Source organism: Rhinopithecus roxellana, chromosome 16, assembly GCF_007565055.1.
Source record: "Rhinopithecus roxellana isolate Shanxi Qingling chromosome 16, ASM756505v1, whole genome shotgun sequence".
Taxonomy (NCBI): domain Eukaryota; kingdom Metazoa; phylum Chordata; class Mammalia; order Primates; family Cercopithecidae; genus Rhinopithecus; species Rhinopithecus roxellana.
The window spans coordinates 28452001-28465563 of NC_044564.1; the positions used below are offsets into that span (position 1 = coordinate 28452001).

The window sequence follows — 13563 nt, forward strand, 5'->3', positions numbered from 1 at the left end:
CTGCCTCAGCCTCCCAAAATAATGAGATTATAGTCATAAGCCACCATGCCTGGTGATTCCTGCCGTTTTTAAACTAAGAACCTGTATCTTAGTGCAAATGCATGAAGAAGGCATTATTATATTGACAAACTTGATTCCATTCTAATTTTGTATTCACATAGAAACACACATTTGTGTGAAGCGAGTCACACATTTATATCCTAACGTCTCAGATTCGTCTTCTTCCCCCTTCCCCATTAGCCCTCCAGTCTAAATCACCAGCATTTCCCCCTGGACCACAGCAACAGCTCCTTACTGGCCCCCTGTTTGCCCTCCAAGGCTCTATTACCTGCCAGGTCCACTTTAGCCCACACAAACAACATGAGTAAAGTAGGGGCACCAAAAGTGGTAAAAACTCAGCTTTGACAGTCTGATTCAAAACTTTGAAACCAGAATTCTACTATTTAATTTTAGCATACACAGAAGGTTTATATTATACACTTAGTGTTGTTTTTAATTGCAAAGGATGGCAGTAGGCAATGTAATCTTTTCTTAAGGGCTTTAAAAATTCTGTGATTCTAGCCTCCTCTCTGAATGATTTTTAGGATTTGTGTGTCATCTCAACAGTCCCCTCCAGTGGCCCTTAGAATAAAACACAGACCTCACTGTGTGCTGGGCCGGCACACTCTGGACTCCCTTTCTCCCAGCATTGTCCTTCTGTGCTCTCTCACCTGCTTCCTCCATGTCAGCACCCAGCCCTCCTGTGTGCTCCAGTGCCACTGCCAGCTTTCCTCTTCTTCAGTGCTATGCATGTGTTATTCCTTCTTTCTAGAACAGTCTTCTGGCTATCAGCAGGCTGGCTCCAGCTTTTGCTTCAGGTGTCAGCCAGAATGTCATCTTTTTGCAGAAGCCTTTCCTGACCACCTGGCTGCTAGTTATTCTCAGTCTCAGCATCTTATGTCCTTTGTAACACATTGTCATTCGCATTTATTTTATTTTTTATTAATGTTATTAGCAGCTTGTTTTACTTGATTTTTAATGTCCCTTAACTAAAACCAGTGCTCTGTGAGAACAGGGCCCCCATTCGCCCTCTTAATTGTATTTCTAGTGCCTTAGGACCCAGCAGAATGTCTGGCAAATAGTGAGTACTCAACATAATAACCCTCGTGCTTTGTTATTAATAAGGGATTATGTGTCTGCATGCCCCCCTCCTCCATGTTAGTTTTGAGGCCCCACTCACTTTAGTGCACTTTAGAGTCATTTGTCAAATTCCAGTGAAGTCAAGGATACAAGTCTGGTCTTCACTTAGCATTGTAACTCAAGGTTGCCCTGGAAAGCACATTTGACATGAATTCCGCAAGTTGGAAGAAGAGCACAACTTCTGAAGAGAATGCTAATCCAAGAGGGCAGGAAGATACCCAGACGTGAGAATGTGCTGTCTGAAATTTTGACTGTGGAGAAGTGGAGTGGCTTTTCCCCAGAGTCCGGAGGCTTGAAAAAATGTCCATTACCGTCTTTCAAAGGCTTAGTTAGAGGAGACATTCACAGTGGCTCTCCAGGCCTTCTGCTGCCCAGATTGGTTTGCTGGCAGAGACTTGGCCATTGGCTTTTAGGACAGATTCCAGAAACAAACATGAAAGGAAGGGTGGTATGCCTCCACTTCATGTAGTTATCTCATTTAATTGTCATGACTATCTTAGTTTGTTCGGGTTGCTATGATAAACTACCATAAACTGGGTAGCTTAAATAGAAATTTATTTCTCACAGTTCTGGGGGCTGGGAAGTCTAAAAACAAGGAGCGTCTGTTAGATGCTTGATGAGTGCCTGATTCATAAACGATGCCTTCTTGCTGTCCTTACGTGGTGAAAGGGGCAGAGGAGCTTCTCTAGGCCTATTTTATAAGGGTACTAATCCTATTCCTGAGGCTCTACCCTCCTGACTCAATCACTTCTTAAAGGCACAACCTCTGAATACCATCACCTTGGGGGTTAGGTTTCACCATATGACTTTTGATGGGACACAGACATTCAGACTATAGCAGTGACAATCCTGTGGGCGAAATATCCTTATCTCCATGTCACAGGTATGACAAAGCCCCAAGGGGTTAACTTGCTAGGAGTCACACAGTTGATAAATGCTGGAGCTGAGGATTGAAACCTCATGAGCGCACGTGTGTTCCCTTCCCTTCCCTTTAGACTCTATTCTCTAATCTCAGTGCTGGCTGTAAAGCTGGTGCCTTTTTCACTGTTGTGTTTCCAATGTCTAAAACATTACCAACACAGAATAGCTATTCAGCTTATGTCGCAGGATTCTTCTGATATTACAACAGAAATCTCTCCTTGTGAAGTCGTTATTATTCTTCAGATAGAGGAATAAAGACTCATTTGTCCATTTACCTGCTAGCATTGAAAACCCTTAGGCAGAATCTCCCCCACCCAACCTCTGTGGTCTAGCTGGCCCTGTCAAGGCTGCTAATAACCTCTCCCATCTGCTCTCTATTCTCAGTGGAGGAAGGTCAGTGGGTGTCTGTTTTAAAGATGTTGTCAGTGGCTCCAATGTCTGTGACTTGACATTTGATTAATCCCATGCTCCTGGGTACTTTCTTGCACACATTAGGTTGTGGGATCTTCTGCATTTCGATTCCTATACCCTGGAAGCTTACAAACATAAGACTTGCCAGATAGCGGACTGTTGGCTGTGTTAGCAGAGAGCTGTCCTGTGGTGGGACATGCATGCACACATGCCACACATGTGCATGCGTGGAAAGAGAGAGACAAACTCGACCACAAAAGTTGTACCTCTGCTTTGAGTTATTTTGATCTTCCTTCATTCGTTTAGCAAACACTTATGAATTGTCCTTGCATTAAAAAGTGCATCATGTCCTTCGAGCCATATTTAGTATTAAATAGCAAAAGCGCACCACTGAACTAGCATTCTTTCTTTTTAATAAAATAGTGATTGATCGAATGGCATTCACCTCATTTCTCTGTGTGGTGAGTGAGAGTATTTTCTTGCAGTCCATTTTCAGCATGCTGCTATTACTGCACCATTTAGCTTGATGCCAAATTGCAGTTGGCTCCATTCATTTCTGTTTACTGAGTAGCGCTGTAGTGATTAAATGTCACTGGGTACACCGAGTATACAAAAGTAATTAACCTAAAAGGACATGTTAGAATAAGGGTCAACAACCTCTTTAGCCCACAGTGCCACCAGCAAGACAGAATATTGACAGAGGTATTGCTGGCAGGGCAAGGGCGGAGGGGGGAGTGTGGAGAATGGAAAAGAGAGAAGCAAATGGAAGGAGGAAAAGGGAGAGGGAAAGGTCAGAGAAGCAGGAGCGATGGACCAGGACTCACAGTTGTCTTTTGAAATGGCAAGTAGAGTGGGGCTAAGATATTTTTCATCAGTCCCTTGTAATTTAGCTCTCTGACATGTGATCTTTTGCAGGGGGAGGGTGAGAGATTAGATCACAACTTGACTTACCTTTCAACATTTCAGCACTGGTTAGTGGAGTGCTTTTGCCTGGTTAGACCAGAGTAATTCTGGCACATGCTTGGTGAATCAACCTGTTCTTCCAGTGTTTTTTATGTTTCCTCAAAGTCACCTGCATCTTTAGATCTTCTTGTCATAGGAAAGCTTGAAATCATTTCTGTAGAATGAACTGAAATTGTATCTCTTAAGTATCTATGTCTCATTTGTTTTCATTCCTCAGCATACTGAAGTCACTATCAGTCACAACTGATACTAATAATGCTTTATGTTGCTTTACGTAATAAAAATTTACATAAAGCACCAGGTAGTCATCTATGACTGAAATATCAACCAATATAAACCTCTTCCTTAAAAAATAAGTATTGTATCTGTCTGCCTTATATTTGGCTTTTTCTTTCGTAGTCTGTTTGTGGTGACTTCCTACCCAGAAAAAAAAAAGCAAGGGGAGGACTAAGGATGTTTTTCCTTTTACCACATACCTCCTTGGGGGATAAACATTTCAAGGAGCTCCCCAGGGTCACTGTTCTCTAAATGAGCAGCACAGAAAAACTGCTGATGCCTGCATTCTTCCCTGAGTCTGTCAGGCAGGGTTCCTTTAAATCCTGTCTGTTCAATGGTCAGACTTAAGTAAGATTTGTTTCCCTGTGGTCACAGACAGCTGAGGAGTGTGTGATGAGAGACAAGGAAAGGGATAACCTGTTGAAAACTTTCTTTCTTATAGGAAACATTAATTTCTATTAGAATTTTTAAAAAGATGGCCTTCATACATTTGTCCAACAATGAATATTCATTGCATGCCCACCCAGAGGCCAGGGCTGGGCACTGACTTTGCGGGAGGGGCCTACATCCTTGTTTGGTGAGGAGAGCAGCAGTGAAAAGGCACCAGCTTTAACTGTCTTTTCAACATAGTTCTGAAAATTATCTTGTCACCCTATTACTTTCAAAATTACTATTTTTGAAGGCTGCCTCCCTCTTTTGGTGTGCCTACACACGCATATCTCACACCACACATGCACACACACACACACACACTGCTCTTCCTCTATTACAGGCATTATGTTAAGCACTGAGGATGCAAAGAAATAAGACACAATAGTGCATGACCTTTAGGAATGCATAATCTCCTATCTTAATATAATGAAAATAATATGGTAACATGAAGCATACATGAGCAGAACCAAGTTTTCTGCCCCTTCATTTGTTCACCAGCTGTCAATTAAAACACCGAAGTCCTGGATTTTCGTGGTGATCAAAACAGGCGTGGTCCTTGCCTTCGTGGAACTTCTAGTCAAGTAGATGAGATAAATAATCAGAAGAACAGCCACAGTCACAGTGCCAGGAAGGAAGCACATAAGGGGCTGTGTTAGAGACCGGCCGGAGGGAGCTCCTTGGATAGCATTACAGATAAGACCTTTCCAAAGATGTGACATCTAAGCTGAGACATAAAAGATGAAAAGATGCTAGCCACTCAGGCTGGGAAAGGGAGTTCTTGGCAGAAGTCTGCACAAAGGCTCTGAAGGATGAAAACGTTTGGGTTGTCCAGTGCTCTGAGAAGGAAATTTTCAGATCAGATTGAAGAAGGTAGGCAGGGGCTAGATGACACCTGCTACTTATAACAAGTGCAAGACGTTTGTCTTAATGGGTGTTGATTTCTGTTGGGACTCTGAGAACTTTTAGACCTGTGTTGTCTGACCTGGTAACCACAAGCCACATGTGGCTTTTCAGCAGCAGCAATGTGGCCAGTCCAAATTGAGATGTACTGTTGTCAGTATAAAATGCACATCAGATTTTGAAGACTTAGTACTAAAAAAAGAATGTAAAATGTCACATAATTTTCATATTAGTATGTGTATTGACATGGTATTTTTTGAAGTATTGGATTAAATAGATGACCAAAATTAATTTTACTGTAAAACATTTTTAAAAAATCTATCTGAAAAGTGTAAAATACATAGGTGGTTCACATTATATTTCTGTCTTTCAGCGCCATTCTAAAGAATAACTTACTTTAATATTTTAATGAAGGCCCTTAAGACCAGTCAGTTAAGCAATCATTGAAAACTGTTTAGCCATTTTGTGGTGATATGAAGAAGACCAGGAGTTCCTTATTTGCGACCTTAAAACTTATTAGGCAGCCTTCCTTTAAATTGATGTATTGTCATTTCTTTGTTCCTGTCGTATTACCCTCAGATGTTGTATAAAGTATATTTGCATACATAATACGTAAGAATATATATGAGAATCTGTGGAGTTAACACTCTGGGAAAAAAAGCATAGCCTTTCAAATAGATTAAAGCAGTTTATTGAAAAAAAAAGTAGCAGTGTGAAAATACTTTCTTTTCTAATAAATGTTAATAGTTACTAAAATGAAGATAGTGGTCCATTAAGATACAGCTTGCCAAGTCCTAAAGCTTAGTAACTTATTTCTCTGAGCTGCTACCCTACTTCAGCTTTGTCAAAGCGGCTGTTATGATTGTGTTGATATTTTCATTCAAAAACAGAGCACAGTACAGAAATAGGTATAAAGCCAGTGCACCTTCCGTGAACATCCAGGAAAGAGATTTTTGCCAGCCCTCCCACTTTTGTTTTTAGGGCATTCAAACTCATGTACCACATGAGATTTGCCAGTGAGACTTAAGTAACGTTGGTTATAAGGCAGTAGGTGAATGAATGGTTTAGGATATGTTTTATAGGTCATATACTGAAAAAAATAATCCCAGAAGAAAGTGGCCAGTGCATGTGACTGTAATTTACACAGAGTTGGCATACAAGATTTATAGAATCTGTGTTAAGGAGAGCAGAGTATTCTTGCTGGAGAACAAATGCAGACAGGAACATTAGACTTTGCAAACTTTGAGGAGGTCCATTGGATTGAAAAGCGTGAAATGACTTTGGGGTGATAGGTAGTTGAAATGATGAACACAATACAAAGTTGTATGCACTTGGCAATTTTTATTACAATTTCTGATAGACCGTTAATACTGTGCCATCTCTAATGATCAGGAAAGGGATTACTTGATTAATTCAGCTTGTACTTTGGATTCTTCTCTCCGTCAGTGGTGAGGGGTTATACTTGTTCCAGCTCATTCATCCACTTGTTTCCTTGTGTGTCCCAACACTTGTACCACATGCAGACTAGCTTTCAAGAGAGGGCAGCTAAGCTCCCTACATCAGAATCAACCCTGTGTCTTCGGCGTCAAAGCATCGTGTCCCAGCAGCTCAGTTTGTCAGCTAAAGTCACTGTGTTTAATGACATTTCTGGGGTGGAGCCAACAGCTTTATTCCAGGAAGAGGAAGCAACAGTGAAGAAACCCCGAGAGGACATTAAGATAATGTTCTAATTTAAAATCAATTTTATTGATACCTTATAAATTATTAGGGCATTTTATACTGACCAAGTAATACATAATGCTGAGACCATGAAAACAGAACGTGAAAGAATGAATGTTGAAGTGCTGTATTTTCTACGACACATGAAGAAAAAAAAACATAAGACTTTTATATCCTGAGTATTTTGACTAAGGAGCTCTACTGAAAAACAAAGTATATATTTCATTCTTCAAGGTGTGTATTAATATTTTATTCAAGACGTTTCATGTGTTTCTGTACTTAATGTGTTGACTACTTGCTGAATGAGTCCATAAGTAGACAAAAATTATGCGGCTGTTTCCACATTTGCCAAAAGGGAATAGCTGTCTATGGGAGCTTACTAGATGCTAGGTTGAATTCTTCTTTATCCTTATGGCAACTTACAAGGAAGTGCTGCTAACACCCTCATCTTACCTACTAGAGAAATGGAAGCTTAAAGAGGTTCATTAATTTTCCCAAGGTCACATAGCAAGTGTTACAGCCTGGTCTTGAACCGAAGGCTGTCTGACTTTTATACCTATAGCATAACCGTTGTGGACAACTACCTCTCTTCTCAGTTATTCTTCTGACTATTGGTTCCTCTGGTTTGGTAATACTTTGATTACCTGCGAAAGAAATTTACCTTGATCCAGGTTTCTCTTACCAGGAGAGAAGCAGAGATAAAAACAACAATAGAACATTTTAAAGAATATATTGTTCGTGAAATGTTGTAGAAGGTGAAACATTTGTTAAGAATAGACTCATTACTTTATATGGAGATTATATTAAATCTTCTTTTAACAAGGGCAGGTCTTTAGAAAGTCCCAGTCATTTTTGAAGGTGAGTTTTGATTTATGTTAATTTGAAAAAAGCAAGTTCTGTGAGAGTTTTATACAGATTGTGCTTTTAATGACTTCCTTAATCAAGCAGGTTATAAAAAAAAAAAACTTCTTACTGTGATGAGCAGTAAACTGACACCAGTGACTGGGTCAGTCAGAGCTCTGCTATATTCAAGTTTTTTACCACTCGCATGCTATACATTTTAAGTTCATTTACATAAATGTACATGTGTTATATGTTATTATGTGAGACTTGTGCATTTTGATCAAATACTTTTCATTTTAAAGGTTTTATATTTACTTTTTCCCAATTGAGGATTATTTCCTCTTATATATCTTGGTGGTTTCCCTGTAAATGAGAAAAGAATATGTTAAAATGTTTTATCAGTTATAAAGAGCTCAATGAATAGGAAAATAAACATTTTGTGTAATTCTGTACAATAAAATCCAAGCAGAAACTAGCTGGGTTATGGTACTACAGCAGTTTGATGTACCTAGGTTTATTCAGGATATTACTTTCCAAACTTACTCAAAGTAGTTCTAAAATACAGAAATACAGTGCTTTGAGGTCTGGTGAACATGATCAATTCTTTGGATGATTGATGACTATGGAGTCACCAGTGTCCATTTTTATTTTTGACATGGGTCTTTTGCTTTTCTAACGGGTTGCAGAGGGAAATATGATTGAGGACTTTGGTTGTGGCATCAGTAAAGGATCTACAGGGGCCGTCTTCAGCTTTCTGTCTCTGTGCCCCCAGTGCCGTCCCCATTACCAAAAACAAACTCAATTTGAATTGTCCCTGACTCCGATTAATGTTTGAGAATTCCTATAGTGACTGAACTATAGTTAGAGTAACTATAATTTATCATCTAAACTTGGCCGTTTTTGAGAGTGAAGGGAAGTCTGGACAACAGGTGTAGAAAGGACAAACCAGGACTTGCAATTACCCTTGACAGATTTTAATGGTGCCTTCTGACTCCTCATTATCCCATTTATCTGTTTGCAAACTGATTTACCCTTTGGTACCATGTGGATAGGATTTTTGAAGGCCATAGCTGATGAGCAAACAAGCCATAACGAATGAGTTTTAGGCTTCTTGATCATGGTTGTCCATGTGACCTTTAGCATGTTCTTTCTGGTTGTTATCCTCTATGGGCAGGGAAGTCTAAGCACTGCACCTACGTGAATGGAAAGTAAAATTGGCATGGTGTGCATTAGAAATCAAATTAGAAAGTCCATTGTGGAGATAGTATTTGCAGTCTTGCCTCTGTGCAGTATTGAACCAAAACCTTATTGTGATTGTTGAAAGGAGAAGAGTTTTGGTGAATAGTAGCACATTAAAACCCTATAATTACAGTGCATCAGAATATCTATGCTGGGGGAAGTGCTACACAAATGTCTACAAAAGACCTAACATAAGGTTTAAAATAGAAGATCCACGCTAGGTCACCATCCCAATCTCTAAAGTAAGTAGAATTAACTGGAGTCCAGTATACAGTGATGGGACTAAGTTGCACTGTTGAGGGGCTGGGCTATGTGCCTGGAACTGCACATTGTACTTTATGTGGATTATTTTTCTTGGTCCTCAAAGCAGCCTTGTGGGGCTGAGGATGGTGTGTTGTTACCCTCAGACTAAAGAGAGACTGAGAATAAGCAACATCCCTTACGGCTACACAGCTATTAAGTGAAGACTCTAGACTCACACCAGGCAGTCTGACTCCAGAGAGATGCTCTTGCCTGCTATTAAAATCTGTGCTCCCTGTTATTAAAATTAGCTAATTATAACAACAGCATCTTCTTTTGGGGGGGAGTTACTTTATAGAAGTCTTTCACATACAATTGTCATCTTTGATCTTGAAGTGGCAGAGGAGTAAAGGTGGAGGGGTGGGGCCATCCCTTTCAAGTTGCTGAAGGTGTCAGTTTTCCATCTGACTTGGTCAATAGCCTTAGTAAAGTCTGGGGTGGACTTTAAACTAGGAACTAGAGTCTTCTCATAGTGAAATTAGAACCTGATTTGTGATGTTAGCAATAGCTTTCTAAAGCTTACCTTTTGCTGCCAAAGCAATTGGGATTTCCATGTAATAAGTCTTCTAATCCTTTATTATTTTCTTCTTGATTTCTCCTTGTTTTCCTGCTCTTTTTTTAAAACAGGTCTACTCTGTTCTTTTTAAATATCCCAGTATAAGTGTTTACTTTTAAAATCCAGAGCTTTACTAAACATTCACATTCAGGGTATTTTGCTTTCTCTGGATCAGCCATTGCTTCTGACTGTGACTCTCCAATCATAACAGATTTGCTGAGATACACACACACACACACACATACGCTTAGACTGTAGTGAGAAAGACTTGTGTTTAAGACTTCTACATTTGTAGATTTATAGGGTCACAATGCAGCTTCAGTAAGTTACGTGGTAAGCTTGAGAAATATCTAAATTGAGCTTTTAAAATAATAATAGAGAAATAAAAAAGCTTTTCTAGTAAAAGCATGACTTTATCGGTATTTATTTAATTCCTCTTATTCACATTCCTAGCAGAGATCCAAGTGGCATTCGTGTGGCAGAATGGTGGACTTACAAGATTCATGATGAGAGTCTGTGCCAAGTCCAATTTGATTCCAGAGTAATTATGTTATTAGAACATTGCTGATTGCCCCGGTGCCCATTGTGCAGCTTAACCTTTAAATGCTAGTGATAATTAACTACTTTATCATTCTACCAGGAAACTCCAACATGTAACTCTGTTCTACAAATTCAAAAATATAACGCTGCCTGCACAACCAGAAACAGCTAGCTTAAGAAAAATATAAAGTATTTGATTGTACATATAAGCCAACAAATGAACATAAAAATCTAAATAGGCATCACCTTTTAGTATTTTTAAGAAATTGTTTTGTTTAGAAATTTTTCCTCTTAATGTGGAAACAACTTTCAATAGAATATAGCAGAATCTGAATGCTCAGAGAATTATTAATAAAAGATACATACACTCTATTTTTCTTCTTTTTGTGAAATATCAGATTAGCCAGATTTAGTGCTTCTAAAGGGTAGGTAAAGTAGCAAAGGTGAGGAAGGGGCTGAATTGCCGTATTACCGGTTTCAGGGGCACCACTACACAAATCTTACTCTAGTGAATGGTCTCCCGTGGAATTGTTCATCCTAGTGATGCTCAGAAAAGAAATGTATCATAAGAGATTTGGAGTGAGATTGAGGCATGCAGAGGGGATGTTCAGCCATTTGTGTTAGAAATATTTCTGGGCAGTTCTCTTTTGCTCGTGATGCTAGGTGCCCCCACCCTCAGGGAGCCCACAGCCTGAAGTGGGAAGTGGCCTTGTAAACACAGCAATAAATTTGTTGTGAGTGCTTTACTCATCGGAGGAACAAAATGTTAAGGGAACAAAGAGGAATGAATGATTAATTCCGCCTGACAGCATCTGAGGAAGCTTTGAAAAGTGACATTAGAGCTGATTCTTAAGGATAGTGGGGGATTTCAAAAGATAGATCTTGAGAAAATAGGCATTGCCATAAGCCAGGAAAAAAGGCTACAGATGTAACGAACATACACAGAGCCCAGGGGAACACTGGCTTATAGTGCCGATGGTAGGATACAAGGCCAGGACTCTGGATTGGGGTGTGGATTGAAGACTTTGGAAAACAGCCATACTCAGAAATTGGGAATTTTTTTTCCCCTGTGAACAGTAGGAAACTGTCCTTTTAAAAAAGGAATAAGAACAGGCTGAACCTCTCTTTGGGTAGTATGATTCCAGAAGTGAGGTAGATAGAGTGGAGAGGGGAAAACTAGAAATGGGATTGAGGCATGAAGTATGGTAGATAGTAACGCACAGGTGATGGTTGCATGCATGGTTTCGTTGGTCATGAAAACCTGCTGAGTGCACTGAGTTGTGTGAAAGCAAAGCAGAAGTGTTGACCCAAGTCTCATGGCTTGGGAGTGAGGTTTGGAACTCAGCAGAGATACACAAAAGTCAAGAAGTAGTCCACTTTAAAAAATCTTTTGGCTCGTAATGTTTTGTGTCAATCTTCAGCCTTACTGAACAATGCCTGCAGTCTTTTCTGCCACTAAGCTTAAAGTTGAATGTTTGATAGGGATAGAGTATTCATATAAAACCTCAAGAGGGCCTGGCGCAGCAGGGAAGGATTTAGAGGTCCCCAGCCCCTCCCAGTGGGTACCCACTCACTCACTGGTCCCATCTCTCTCCCCCACCAAACTCCCACCTGCACACCTATGGCGCTCGTAATAGAGTTGCCATCACCACAGGTATGAAGAAGGCCTATCCGTCTTCTAACAATGTGCTTTGAAAGTTCAGTAGTGCCACAAAAGAGATTGTGACATTATGGCTCAGTGGAAATACAATGGAACATAGACCCAAAAGTTCTGGAGAACACACTTTCTCCCATAGTTAATTAAAAGGCCCTCGTAAATGTTGTACGTTTTTATAAATGTCAGTTATTACCAACAGACTTAAAGCAAAAAAAAAAAAAAAAAAAAAAAAGTTCAAAGAGTTAGTCTTACGTGAAATGAATTTATAAATGAGGAAGAGCCTTCCTGGCCAGTTTTCTGAATTGATTTGCATGCCAGACAGAGACGTTCCAGTGGTGATTGTTTTTCCTATAACTTTTTTTCCATAGAGATTTTCAGATATTCTTTCTACTACCCTCCAAGATCAGCCCTTTCTTACCCTGGGTTAGGGTCATTCACAGTTGGGAGCCCTGCCCTGGTGCCCTGCCAAGGGACTGTGCTACTCAGGTTTTTGCCATTCACCACTCAGCAGGATAGCATGACCCTCAGCCCAGCTCCCACTCTCCCACCTCGCCTGCATTTAGATCTTTTCTTTGGTCTGTCTGAAGCATAGGCACTAGGTAATTGTTAAGATTAGATCCAGTTTTCATTGGCACTTTTCTCACTGCTTCATCCATGATTTTAAGCTCTCATATTATCTAAATGTGCCCAATAACCACCTGACCTTCATGGCAGATAGAGTCATTCCCTGCTTCGGATCTTGTCACCCATGTCTCATGTGTGTGTAGGAGACTTCTCCAGTTGAGAGCTCCTTGAAAGCCGAGATGGAGCATACAGGCTGAGCCTAAGTGTGATCCCAAGAGGCATGGAGGATCTTTCTCCATTCCCTGGCCCCAGCGGCATTGAGTGGGTTCCTGAAAACTATAGGAGTGAGAAAGGAATAATATGCATTTTTGCAGGTGGTGTTTTTCCTCCCACTCTGCATCTTCCAAGCCCTAGTATGTGGCGCTGAGCAAAATTTCATAAATATGACCTGTATGTCGAATGACTGCCATCTTTGGTTGCTCAAATCCCCCAAAATTACTTCTCCCCCCTTTTTTTTCATTGACTTAACTACTTCTTAAAAGCTCTGCTTTATAGTTTCTCTGTAGAAGTTTGAAGTGCTGGCTTCCCATTAGCCAGCAAACTTTAAAAAAAAATAAATAAATTTTTTAAAAAGCCTGATTTTTGTCTTTCCCTTTTCTCTCATATATGCTTCTTTTCCCAACTTTCTTTGTTTCTCTTTTTTCGAGACAGAGTCTCACTCTGTCACCCAGGCTGGAGTGCAGTGGCACCGTCTCGGCTCACTGCAGCATCTGCCTCCTGGGTTCAAGCAATTCTCCTGCCTCAGCCTCCTGAGTAGCTGGGACTACAGGCGCCCGCCACCATGCCTGGCTAATTTGTTTTGTCTTTTCCGTAACAACGGGGTTTCACCATGTTGGCCAGGATGGTCTCTACCTCCTGACCTCGTGATCTGCCCGCCTTGGCCTCCCAAAGTACTGGGATTACAGGTGTGAGCCACCATGCCCAGCCCCTTTCCCAACTTTCTAAAGGCACTTCAACAGTACAATATATCGGTAAAACCCAACCCATTCTCTGTTTTGAGTTG

At 40.4% G+C, this 13563-nt stretch overlaps 1 protein-coding gene across 1 annotated transcript in view; it reads left to right on the top strand.

Annotated features, from left to right (window-relative positions):
• The window catches only part of LOC104670683 (TLE family member 4, transcriptional corepressor), a 115224-nt gene that overhangs the window by 73268 nt on the left and 28393 nt on the right, over positions 1–13563 (top strand). The gene's annotated exons all lie outside the window — the stretch shown is intronic.